Consider the following 13,104-nt stretch of genomic DNA (forward strand, 5'->3'; position numbering starts at 1 on the left):
CACCACATGCAAATATAATAAATAAATTGAATGGATTCCAGACTGACCTCTATGTTGTTAGGTGGCTAGACTACTGGCTGACAGATAGGACTTACACAGTGAGAGTGGAGATAGTAACTCTATGAACATGAAGGTGATAAGTGGAGTCCCACAGGATCAGTTTTGTGACCTTCACTGTTCCAAATCTGTTTTTCAGATCTCCAGTTATCTAATGAAGTTCTCTGGTTAACAAGCTAGGAGTCATCATCAAGTCCCCATCTGCCATACATACACTTTCAGCAGGAGCTTATACATGTCAATAACTAGTTTTATATGTTAACAAAAAAGCTCACAGCTCTCAGTTAATGCCTGGAGTACCACTAAAAGCAGAGAGGTATGTTACATGGACTATGCAGACTCCTAACTACACTGAAAAAAAAAACAAATGGCAGCGATGTTCTGTCCATCCACTTACATGTACACCAGACCGTATTCCATGAACAGTCCTATCTTGCATAACTCAGACTACCAGAAGCCAGAACAAGGGAACCAAACACTTCTCCTATAACTGTGCTCAGTTCAGTGTTTTTAGCCATCCACTGCCTCCCTTCCTTAAGTTTATTTCTCTTCTTGTGTAACCACTTTTGTGTTCTCAGCCAATATTTTTCCAGAGATGAACTACTCCATTCTGGCTTACTTTTCCTCATTGTTTTGCTGGTCTGTGAGGGTTGAGGTAGGCTTTTGGACTTTGCATTTCAAAATCCATAGAAACCTGCATACATTACATAGTTGTTAAGTCAAGTGCAATTTTTTACTGTTATCAACATTAGTCAGGCCAAGGTGATGTTGGATTAATTGTCCTACTAAAACTGTGTCTGACAGCAACAAAACCAAGACATTCATCTACTAGCACAGATACCTTTTAAACTGCATTGCTCCTTTTACTTATCTCCAAGCAGATTTGTGGCTGTTTACATTAAGTCACTGATTGTTTTCTCTGTCTCTTGACAAGTTTTCAGCCTACTTCATTTGCTTTCGCTAACATTCGGGCTCACTCCGCTCCTCTAACCTACGCCCAGATCCCATACAACCCCTCTTACTCTACATGTGTACTTCCATAGCTCCACCCACATATTCCTCTAACAAATACCACCAGTTTCCTCCAGTAGGAAAATAATCAGCATTATTATTCGCAGTAGTAACACCCTCTCTAGTTTACCACACAAGACTCTCCCACAAATTGTCTTAATGCCCGCCTCCTATAACTATCAAATTACATCTCTACAACCAACCCCCAAAAAAACCCATCCTAACATTTTTATCCTAATTTGCAACAAAGATAAAACCCAAGAAAAATAATATGCCCCTAAATCAGATTATTTTACTATTTCTCCTCACTCTACTAGTCATTATCACCAATTATCAAATTCACCTCCTTCAAAGACTGCAACCAATCCTCACAAAGAATATCAACATCTACCCAGCCTGTCTTTGTCCAGAACACATATCTCTAGAAGCAAACTACATTTTTTATCACTGTCTTAAAACTAAGCATCCAAATTTATGGTCGAATATCAAACCAAGACCAAAATATAACTGGCCACACTCTTCCCTCTGTAAAATATCAGTTCAAAAAATTAGTGGAGATATTCACCCCAACCCTGGTCCCACTTTTCATAAAACCATCACTTCCAACTCCAAAATAAACCATTCACCTAATATATCTCAGCAAAACTCAGAATCCAAACTCACCTTACTAAGTATGAACCTAAGAAGCATGTGAAATAAAATCCATGACATACCTGCTTATCTTGCCACATACACTCCTGATATAGTCATAGTTACTGAAACCTGGTTAAAAAAAGAAAAGGGAAACTGAGATTACCCTCAGGATACAATATACTCAGGCATGACAGACAAAACAAGTGTATAGGTGGTGTAGCAGTCATCTATAAAAATTCCCTAACCATTACCTTACTTCCACAGGAAATACCCCGATTCAGCAATGCTGAACTTCTAATAACAATCCTAAAAATCAACAGTAGGAAAACTATATGCTTAACAGCAATTTATATACCACCAGAGAATAACATTGATACTGCTGAAAGTATCCTGTATTGGATATCCCAACAAATTAACCATGAAACTATAATACATAGAGACTTAAAAATATAGCGTGGCAAGTCATAAATTCCACTACCCCCACTGAATTCATAAACTTATATAACTTCAGACAATTAATAACTACACCTACTAGAATCAATAAAACATCTGGGAAATGTTCGATATTAGATTGGATTCTTACAAACAAACCAGACAAATTGACAAAAGTAGGCTGTCCTCAGATAGCATAAGTGACCACATACCAACATATGCTATTAGAATTCATCATAACCTAGATAAACATATTATCTATAATCAAATATGAAATACAGCCAAATTCAGCAAAGATATTTGCAATGAAACACTAAAAACTATAACTGGAATGTACTTAGAACAATGCTACTAGATACTGCTGTAGAACAATTTCATAAAGTATTCTTACACACCTTAAATAATCTAGCACCAGTATATAATAAAATGGTAAAGTCCAACTTGCTGACAAAGGAAACCAAAAAAAAAAAAATCATGATAAAAAGGAATAAAGCCTGGAAAAAAAATGCCATCCAACAATTTAGACATCTTAGAAACCTTGCAAAGCTTCATGTCAAATAGGATAAGCAAATATAGTATACCATCCTACAAGACAAACATATAAACAACCCAAAACTTTTGGGTCATCACTAAATAAACTACTCCACCCTGGAAAAAACCACTAGTCCCTCTCCAAAACAGAGAATACAACAGACTCTATCCCAATACAGTTTAATTACTACTTTAGACAATCAATATTATCTCACTTAGACACTAACACATCAGCCTCCCTCACTCTACCCTTGACCAAACAAAACCAGCCACAGCTCCTCAGTTTTAGTCCAGTACCTACCTCACTTGTAATGGAGTTGCTCCTTAAACTAAAAACTACTTCTGCAGCTGTAGACCAACTACCATCAGACTACCTAAAAAATGCTGCAGAAGTCATAACCTTCCCTGTGTCCATACTAATTAATAGGGCAATAGCAGAAAGATAAGTCCCATCACTGTGAAAAAAATCCTGCATCATACCACTGCACAAAGGCAGCACATTTACAGAATTTAATAACTACAGACCGACAGCGTATTTCTCCCCTCTCTCCAAGATATTAGAGAAATACATTCATATGCAACTGATGCAATACCTAATCTCAAATAACTTGCTCTTAGAAACACAACATGGCTTTAGGCCCTAGCACAGCACCACTACTGGTATACTCAATTTTACCAGTATAATAAACCAGAGGCATTTGATACTGTCTTGCCCCAGCAAATGCTCATTCAGCTCTCATCAATAGGACTTTCACAATACTCCTTGTTGTGGTTCCTTAGTTACTTATCTGGGAGGCAACAAGCCATTAAATAGCAACAAACCTACTCATCCTTTCAAATAGTTACTACAAGTGTCTCTCAGGTCTCTATCCTGGGTCCTCTACTATTTAATATATTTATTAATGACCTCCACACTTCTACTCACCATGCTAGTTTAGTTCAATATGCGCATGACTCAACATTAATATGTGCGGCCTCAACAATAAATAAGCTCCAAGACATTACCCAAAAATCTTTTTCCTCTGTAGAAACCTGGCTGAAAGAGTCAAACCTCCTACTCAACCCAAAGAAAACTAAGTTAATGCTTTTAACCTCAAAATCAAAGACAATTTGTTACCATAAAGTCAGCAAATAATGCTGTTATTGAAACTGGAACTCACAGTAAACTTCTAGGCATTATAATAGATAACAGTCTCAGATATGATCACCATATACTGCACACCATGAAATCTACACACCAGAAACAAGGCTTCCTTTATAGGATCAATGGATTCCTTACAGATATTACAAGAAAAACTCTAGTGACCACCTTCTTACTGCTGGCTGTCTTATACACCACTCCTATCCTAACAAACATAAACAATACACAAAGAAAGAAACTTGCCTCCTGCTACAATAAAATAGCTATATTTGCCACCAGTTCTCTCATAGCATCCACCATTGTCTTAGCTTAAAGCTTAAACTGCCTTGAACTGCACGACTCTCTAACATATTCACAACTGACTACAGCACACAACCTCATTCGTCATCGAGAAAAAAATGGCATGCATTACAAAACTTACTACTACCCTACTGTCTAGCATGGGACCTCAGTTCTAGTAACAAATTCTTATTACTTACAGATAAGTCAAATAATGTTGCAGGAGACTCGGTCTACTCCCAATGTGTTGCTAAAAAGTGTCCAAATGCAAATAAACTCTCCTGCAAACTCAGTAGTTTTAAACAACTGCCTAAACAATATATTAAACAATCCTGGTCCTGTACATGCTCATCATGGGTCTATGTTTAACTGTCAAATAACATTTCCATCAAACGGTTAAACACTGAACCCTGAACATTGAATGTTCATTCAGCGAGCATTCATTTTTTCACCAGGGAAAGTAAGTATTTAGCTAATACTTCCCTGTCTCACAAAATGCAGCATATCAAACCTACCCAGGTAGGGGGGCTTCACCCCGCACATGACCCAAAGGGGGTGGGCCCCCCATACCACCATAACAATATATACCGACTCCGAGACCAAACTACAGTAAGGAAAAGGGCAGATGGGGAAGTGTTGGCAAACAAGTTACTTTTCCATTCTCTGAATGCACGTTTGATAGGGTTCATTATTTAGCCATTTGATGAAAATGTTATTTGATGGTTAAACATAGACCTTCTCATTACAGGGTTAAAACTTTTTCACAGTACAATACTATCCAAATACTCTCCTTAAACATGACATTCTGAACCTCTTACTGAAATGACAAAACAATTTTTATATATAACTGCTGCCTGTACTATCCACTAAGGTTGAATGTAGTCTTTCACTTTAGTAACTTCTACCTCTGTAAAATCTTACAATGTATATGTATAAATGTAACTACCGTTTGTGTATACATGTAAATAGAAATGTAACTACTCTATGTTTGACTGGAACTTAGTATAATGCAATGTAAGCAAATAGAGCTTTTTACCCTGGGCCTCTGCTGAAAATGGATATTAACCAGTCAGACTTTCCCAGTAAACAAAGACAAATAAATAAATAATAATGTCCATTTATACAATGATATTATTTAGAAAAGACATTTTTTCTTAAATAATGTCATTGCACTATAGCAATAATCATCTCCTGTATGTGGGTAATGCAGGATTTAACCACAGCTGGATTTGTTTAATCACTCATGCAGTGAGTAGGTGAATCCTTTGTTACCCATACCCAGTCATGGATTATTGCTAAAGTGCATCAGATTGTACTGGGAGTATTTCCGGTGCATTTTAGTTAAAATATATATTTTTTCGGAATGTAAGATTATATAGGGAATATTTACTTATGCAGATATACTAGCTAAAGAACTAGTCATCATATTTTTTTCATTTATATGGGGTCAAGGATTAACTTAGTTAAAAGAAAGTCTTATATAATGGTAATAAAGGAGGCTGGGGCTTATAAATACAATAGTGTTTCGACATTTGTAACATTGGTTTACATTTTTAATATTATTAACTTTAGAAATATTATGAAAATAATATTAAATAAGATATTTCATGTGGAGTACTTCAGCTAAGTAAATCATTAAATAGAATCATAACTTTTTAATTTCTAAAAGAAAAAGTGTAAAACGTGAAAATTTAGTTATGTGTTATGCAACAGAAATAAAATAATTGAAACTGGAGTTAGAGTGTTTTGAATGACATATAAAGTGGTTTCTTTCTTTCTTTCTTTCTTTTGTTTGTTGACCAGTAAGTGAAATGAATCAAAAACCCTTTTTAGTCATGAGCTAGGCCCTTAAGGGCAAGAATATAGAACATTCAGTTGAGAGCAACAGTTTTATACTTGCTAAGTTATACAATATGGTTGTCTGTCATCATATAGTTTGTTATATGGTTGAAAAATATTAAATTGAATTAATATAATTATAGCATATGCCTAGGAACAATCAATGAGAATAAATCAGCTGAGGGAGAAAACGTTTAACCAATACCGTAAGCAAAAACAGTATTAGTTATAAACAGTGCAGACAAAAGACATAATTCCCAGATATAGTAAATCACATCAGCAAAGATGTATGCAGACTAAGTTACTATCAGGCCTTGAGAATGCATGCTAGCCCCAAGTTAGGTTAATATGTAAGCTAGTCACATTGATTACAGTTTACTAGGGTTTTAACAGAATCTTACTGTATATATATATATATATATATATATATATATATATATATATATATATATATATATAATGGAGTTTTAAAAGAAAGATTAGTATAAGCTTTATAGAGAAGACAGCAAAGATTTAAGCAGGAAGTTCAGTTGTATAATTTCTTGTGGAAGGTGTAATTAGGGAAATTACCAGTGTAAGGTGATATAAAATACAGGAGGTTAGAAAAAAGATTATGTAATACAGCAAAATCTAAACAAGAATCAAAGCAACAGTATTTTTATCAGCTGTATTAAAGTGACAGGGTTTTAGATTATAAAGCTGAAGAAGAGAAGGGAAATTCAATAAAACTTACACAAATTTTTTTTCCATGTGCACATCTCACCATGATGCGCACATTGGCGCAGACATGTTAGATTCAATAAAGCTGCAAGCAGTGATCAGAGAAAGCTTTAAGGTTAACAGAGACCAGGATGAAGACCTAGAACTTGACTGGAGAGAACGTACAACAGTTTATGGAATTACTCAGGGCTCTAGCACCCTAAGAAGAGGAGGAAATAGGTGGAGCTGAAGAAGAATGGCAGCACCTAAAAACAGCATGTGTTAGGACTACAGAAAAGATATGTGGCCAAGCCAGGTATGGAAATAAGGTACATAAGGAAAGCTGGTGGTGGAATGCAAAAGTCCAGGAAGTTATCAAAAGAAAATAGAAATGCAGGAAGAAGTGGGAGACAGAAAAGGCTGACCAGGCTAGGAAGGACTACTAGTTGGCTAACAAAGAAACTAAGAAAGAAGTTGCAATAACAAAAAATAGGGCATCGGAGGCACTGTACCAACTTCTGGAAAGTGACTCAGTAAGGGGCACAAAGAAACTATATCAGGCTGTAAGGCAAAGACAGAAAGATAAAGAAGATACTCAGACACCCTTCATAAGAAATGTGAGCAACAACCTGCTCACTAGCCCAGAGGGCATCAAAGGCAGATGGAAGGAATACTTCCAGTAGCTTCTGAATGATGAAAACCTCTTAGAATCTGTACTGCCCAAGGAACAGCCTACGATGAGAGAAGAAGAGGAGCCCACCTTAGAAGACGTAAGAACAGCACTAAGGAAGATGAAGTCAGGGAAAGCAACAGGATCAGATGAGGTCACAGCAGGTATGATAAAGATGCTAGGTGAGAGAGGGGAGAAGTGGCTCCTGAGTGTACTAATAGCAGTGTGAAGAGAAAGGCGTATCCCAGATGACTGGAGAATAAGCATACTCATGCCAGTGTACAAGAACAAAGGGGACATCCACATCTGTGGGCAGTACAGAGGCATCAAACTCCTATCACATTGCATGAACTTTCTGGAGAGGGTGACTGATAAATGGATATGCAGAGTAGAAGAATATAAGATGGGAGATGAGCAGTTTGGAGTCAGATCAGGATGCAGCACAATTGACCCAATGTTTGCATTGAGACAGATACTTGAGAAAAAGCTAGAGTTGAGGAAAGATTCCAACTGGGCATTCCTAGACTTGGAGAAAGCATATGACAAGGTCCCAAGAAAACTGATCTGGGCAGTATTGCGGTGGTATGAAGTCCCAGAAACATTGCTAGAATTAGTGCAGACTATGTACAAGAACCCAATGACTCAAGTACAATCAGTGTTTGGCCTCACAGAGGGGTTCCCAGTGGGTGTAGGTGTACATCAGGGTTCAGCTCTGAGTCCACTGCTGTTCATACTGGTGATGGATTACATTAGCATACAGGTTGGGGGGGGGCGGATTAGCAAAGCTGCTGTATGCAGATGATGTGGCAGTACAGGCAGACTGAGCTAGAACTTCAGCAAAGGATAGGAGAATGGAATGCAAATCTGAAGGCACATGGGATGAAACTAAGCACAGATAAGACTGTGGTAATGGCAGAAAATTGGGGAACTCAAAAGAAGCTGAAAAGGTATCTGGGAGGAGTAGTTGAGGAGAAGGGTAGTCTGAATGAAGAGGTAAAAGCTACAATCAGAGGGGCTGCAGCCAACTGGCATAGAGTATCATGTGTAGTCTATTACAGAAGAGTGCCAAAGAAGCTGAAAAGTAAGGTGTACAAGACAGTAGTGTCACCAGTACTACTCTATGGTACAGAAACCTGGGCAGTAAAGGCAGAACTGTTGAAGAAGCTAGAGGTGATGGAAATGAAGTGTCAGAGAAAGTTTTTTTTACTTCTGCTTGAAGTTTCTTGTGGATTTACTGGTTTGCTCATGCCTGAGAAAGGAAATAGGATGCACACTGTGGGACAGACAAAAAAATGAGGACATAAGAGCAGAAGCCAAAGTAGCTAAAATTGCAGAAAAGATCAAAGAGAACAGATTACCATGGTTTGGACACGTGTAGAAAAGTAGAAGACAATCTGGTGAGGAAGATTTGGGACAGACAGGAAGAAGGTAAGAGGAAGGGAGGACATCCAGCAAAGAGGTGGATGGATTGTGTGAAAGAAGATCTGCAACAGTCAGCCATGAGTGTTGAAGAAGGCAGGAGTGTTGCACTGAATCGAGAGAGTTGTGACAGTTAACATGATACCCCGACCCAATGTAGAAAAATGGGGAAAAAAGGGGCTGATGATCATGATGATGACATCTCACCACAATGCGCCCATTGGCATGAACATGTTTAGATTCAATAAACTCTGTGGAGTGGCACACAATCATGCGCATGCACATGGAATTACGGAACCTTTTGTGCACTGCAAATATTTGGCTTACGTAGCTGAATTTTATGCAAATTAACCAGGTGGAGTGATCCAAGAACCTGCAATGCATCCATGTAGACTCTGTGTCCATGTTAGTAGTGCAGACAGAAATTTTCTGAGTACAGGAGTCTACATGGAAAGAAGGGCGTGTAAAAGTCCACAAATATAGACAGAATTCCCCTGAAAAAGGTAAGATCCCATACATAAATGTTTGCTTCATATGCTGTGGATGTCTGAAAACAGCAAGGATTATGTCACATTAATATTATTATTTTTTTAAAGTTCTGCATGATTCAACTATGCACCACATTGCACAAACATGTTTAACATAAAAAATATATATACAAAACAGTATAATGTACATTAAACAAAAGTACTGCAAGACCTTGCCTTGGGTCTGCACAATTGTGCTGCCCTGCTGTTAACCAGCTTGCATGGCTATGTAGTTTCTAGGCTGTCAGCACAAATATTATGCAAATGAGGGGTAAATGCCATGGATGTCTTGAATCACTAAAGGGAGCAACAGTTTACGGCTATCCACTTCATATAGGCTCCTACATGGTGTTTATTTTCCCAATGGATGTGAATGACATCACAGGAGTGTGTCATGTCAGTTTTAAGATTTTTTTTGTGATTAGTGTGCATGTTTGTGTACTGTGCTGCTTACCACAAACAGTTTGGCCATAGCTTAGCTTGTTCACATGATCAGACCACCCACCTCCTAGTCATGAGCTAGACAGCTATAAAAGAAAACTGGATGTATTCAATTTATATATAGTTATGCATAGTTATCTACTAAAATAGGGCCTTTAAATAATGTCAATTATATCCTAAGCAGCTGAACTGCATCATAATTAGCTAATCCTACATGGTGTCCCTACTCCAGAACTGTATAAAGTATGCATACCCCCAACAGTTTAATTTTCCCTCGATACTTCCAAACCAGTGAAGTAGACACTTGGAAATGAGATAATGCTAGGGGCTGCTGCAAGTATCCTACATCTGTATGTGCTAGATGCTGAAGTCAATGCTGCTGGTGTTGCTGACAATAGGCCTAGGCAGAGAAGGAGAAGAGTGTTCAGGCCCAGGGTAACCTTCAAGGAGCTACATGACGTGGAGATTGTAGAGCACTACAGGGTGGACAGGGACATATTACTCAGTGAGCTCTTCTGCTCTCAACTCAGAGCCAGAGCTAACAGAGGGGAACCCATCTCAGTTGAAACTAAGGTATGTGTAGCGCTTAAGATACTAGTGACAGGTACTATTCAAATACCAACTGGGGACATGATGGGGGTGTCACAGGCATCAGCATCCAGGATACTCCACCAGTTACATGATGCTGTGCTCCCACATGCCAGTGAGCACATATCTTTTCCCCCTTCACCCGAGGTAAGGGCCAGCAATATGCAACACTTCTACCTTGTAGCACACTACCCTGAAATACTTGGGTGCCATAGATTGCACTCATGTACACATTAAGGCACCACCTGGTAAGCAGGGTAGAATCTATATTAACAGCAAATGATTCCACTCCATCGACTGGCAAGTCATGTGCAATGCCCAGGGGATTATCATGAATGTGTGTGCTGGCAACCCTGGCAGCTATCATAAATTTCATATCTGGCACACATCACATCTCAGAGGGCCAATTACTGGAAGATGCTCGCAATACCCTAGAGTTGTCGGTGATGACACCCATCAGAAATGCACACACACGGAAGAATGCCATAATGAGGCACACACACAAACTAGGAACATCATAGAGAGTGTGTTAGGGTTTCTGAAGTCATGGTTCCTGTGCCTAGATATATCTGATGGAGCCTTGCAGTAATAGTCACAATATGTGCTATGCTACACAATCTTATCCTATGGAAACAGCTGCAGCAGGATCAGTAAAGGGAAGGGATACACAGCTCCCCACAAGTGCCTAGTTTACCACAGCCACAGCCACAGGAGGATTTAGAGGAGGAACCCATGCTGATAACCCTGTAGGCAGACATAGGTGTGCTCTGAACTCCCTTATTTTGGCTAAGAGACAATGCATAGCACATTCACTGACAACCTAGGAACCTAGGGACTAATACCCTTCTCCTACTCACATACATATATTAAAATTGATGCCAGGCAACTCACACATCCTCTACCTATCCATGTATTGGCTGTGTACTGCTTGCATCAGACAGAGTCAGCCCTGAAATAAACTTGTGTCAACTGTTGCATTTGCAAGGTAAGTCCATAACCTACACAGTATTCTAGTGGATTATAATGTATATCATTGTAGCTATGGGCCTGGTACATTATGCAGGTAACTATTGTGTGGTATTTGGACAGAAACTGCATTCACATGAGACTACAGACACCTATTACACAATCATGTCTCCATTTGTAATCAGTAGGTCGCATGCATGGAATATTCATGCAGTCCTACTGCAACACGTTACAGGTGCATCACTCAAGAGAGATGTTAGAAAGTGAGGTTAAATGATAGATTTGTGTGTAACTTAACAGAACATGTGGATTGTTCCCCCACCCCTCAGAACACCACTGTCCCCTGGTATCTGCCATAACAGTAACTCATCTATGCTATATGAGCATTTGATACAGTTAGTATGCCACACAGTCTCAGGACAGTAATATAGAATTTGATCTTAACCTATTTAATAAGTCTTAACCAATTTATGCCAAGTGCAGTAGTGGAGAAACAGTGACAGCAGTCAGACTGCGAAACAAACAAATCACGGCCTGGAGTACAGCTAGGAGTGGGGAGTCCTAGGTTATGTATTAGCAAGTCTCTGATGTGAGCAATGTGCCTCCCATTTGCACAGTGCTTAGCAATGCGCAAACAGGTCAAAAAGTGCCAATGTGCATGCCCGTTAGTTAAGCAGAGTGCAAATCCATTGCTCCTTGTGCAATTTCTTTATATATATATATATATATATATATATATATATATATATATATATATATATATATATATATATATGTGTGTGTGTGTATCTCTCTGCCTTTTTCTTTCTCTCTCTCTCTCTCTCTGTATATATATATATATATATATATATATATATATATATGTGTGTGTGTGTATATGCATCTGTCTTTCTCTCTCTCTCTCTCTATATATATATATATATATATATATATATATATATATATATATATAGAGAGAGAGAGATAGATATTTTATACCCACACACACACACACACACACACACACACACACACACACACACACACACACACACATACACACATCTCTCTCTCTCTCTCTCTCTATATATATATATATATATATATATATATGTATATAGATACTCATACACATATTTATACACACACACACACACACACACACACACACACACACACACACACACACACACGTGTGTGTGTGTGTGTGTGTGTGTCTGTAGTGCCCTACATACTCAACTCATAGAGAGGAAAGCTACATTAAGCCACAAATAATGCTGGACAAAGGACCAAAAGTTAGAACGCTTCTTTAAATAATGCACTTACAAAATGTGGAAGTGCATAGAATAACATGTGTTGCATTTGGAGTAATATTGTGTAGTCTGAAGTTCAGATTCATGGCATTCTTCTTTCACTTCATGTCTAAATTATGCCACATTTGACAGGAAACCAGAATTGAGTGAGAAACACACTTAAATATGAGTCAAAACTGTGGACTTGCTGCAAACATCTGGACAGTGGAGAGTTATAGTGCATTACTATTCAAGACCACATGTCTCCCTAAGACTGCATGTGGAAACCTTGAAAATGTATGGCACAGTATAAGAATATGTACATATATTGTGAAGCCATCTGTTTGTATCTACACCAGCAACAACACCCACAATCATTACAGCCCAATATGTCTGCTGGATTTCACCACACATACATCAGAAACTGAATAAGTTGTGCAGTGTATAATGTTTTGTGCTCACTCATGGACAGGGCAAATTGATTTTGGCAACAGGCTTGCCCATCCAAATGCAAACAGACACATATGCTCAATACAGGTACTGTTGTTACATAGCTAGGGTACTAAACAGTTGTCTGACTGCTAGGTTACTAGCCACTGA

Source organism: Protopterus annectens, chromosome 10.part0, assembly GCF_019279795.1.
Source record: "Protopterus annectens isolate FY-2018-M chromosome 10.part0, PAN1.0, whole genome shotgun sequence".
NCBI classification, from domain to species: Eukaryota; Metazoa; Chordata; order Ceratodontiformes; family Protopteridae; genus Protopterus; species Protopterus annectens.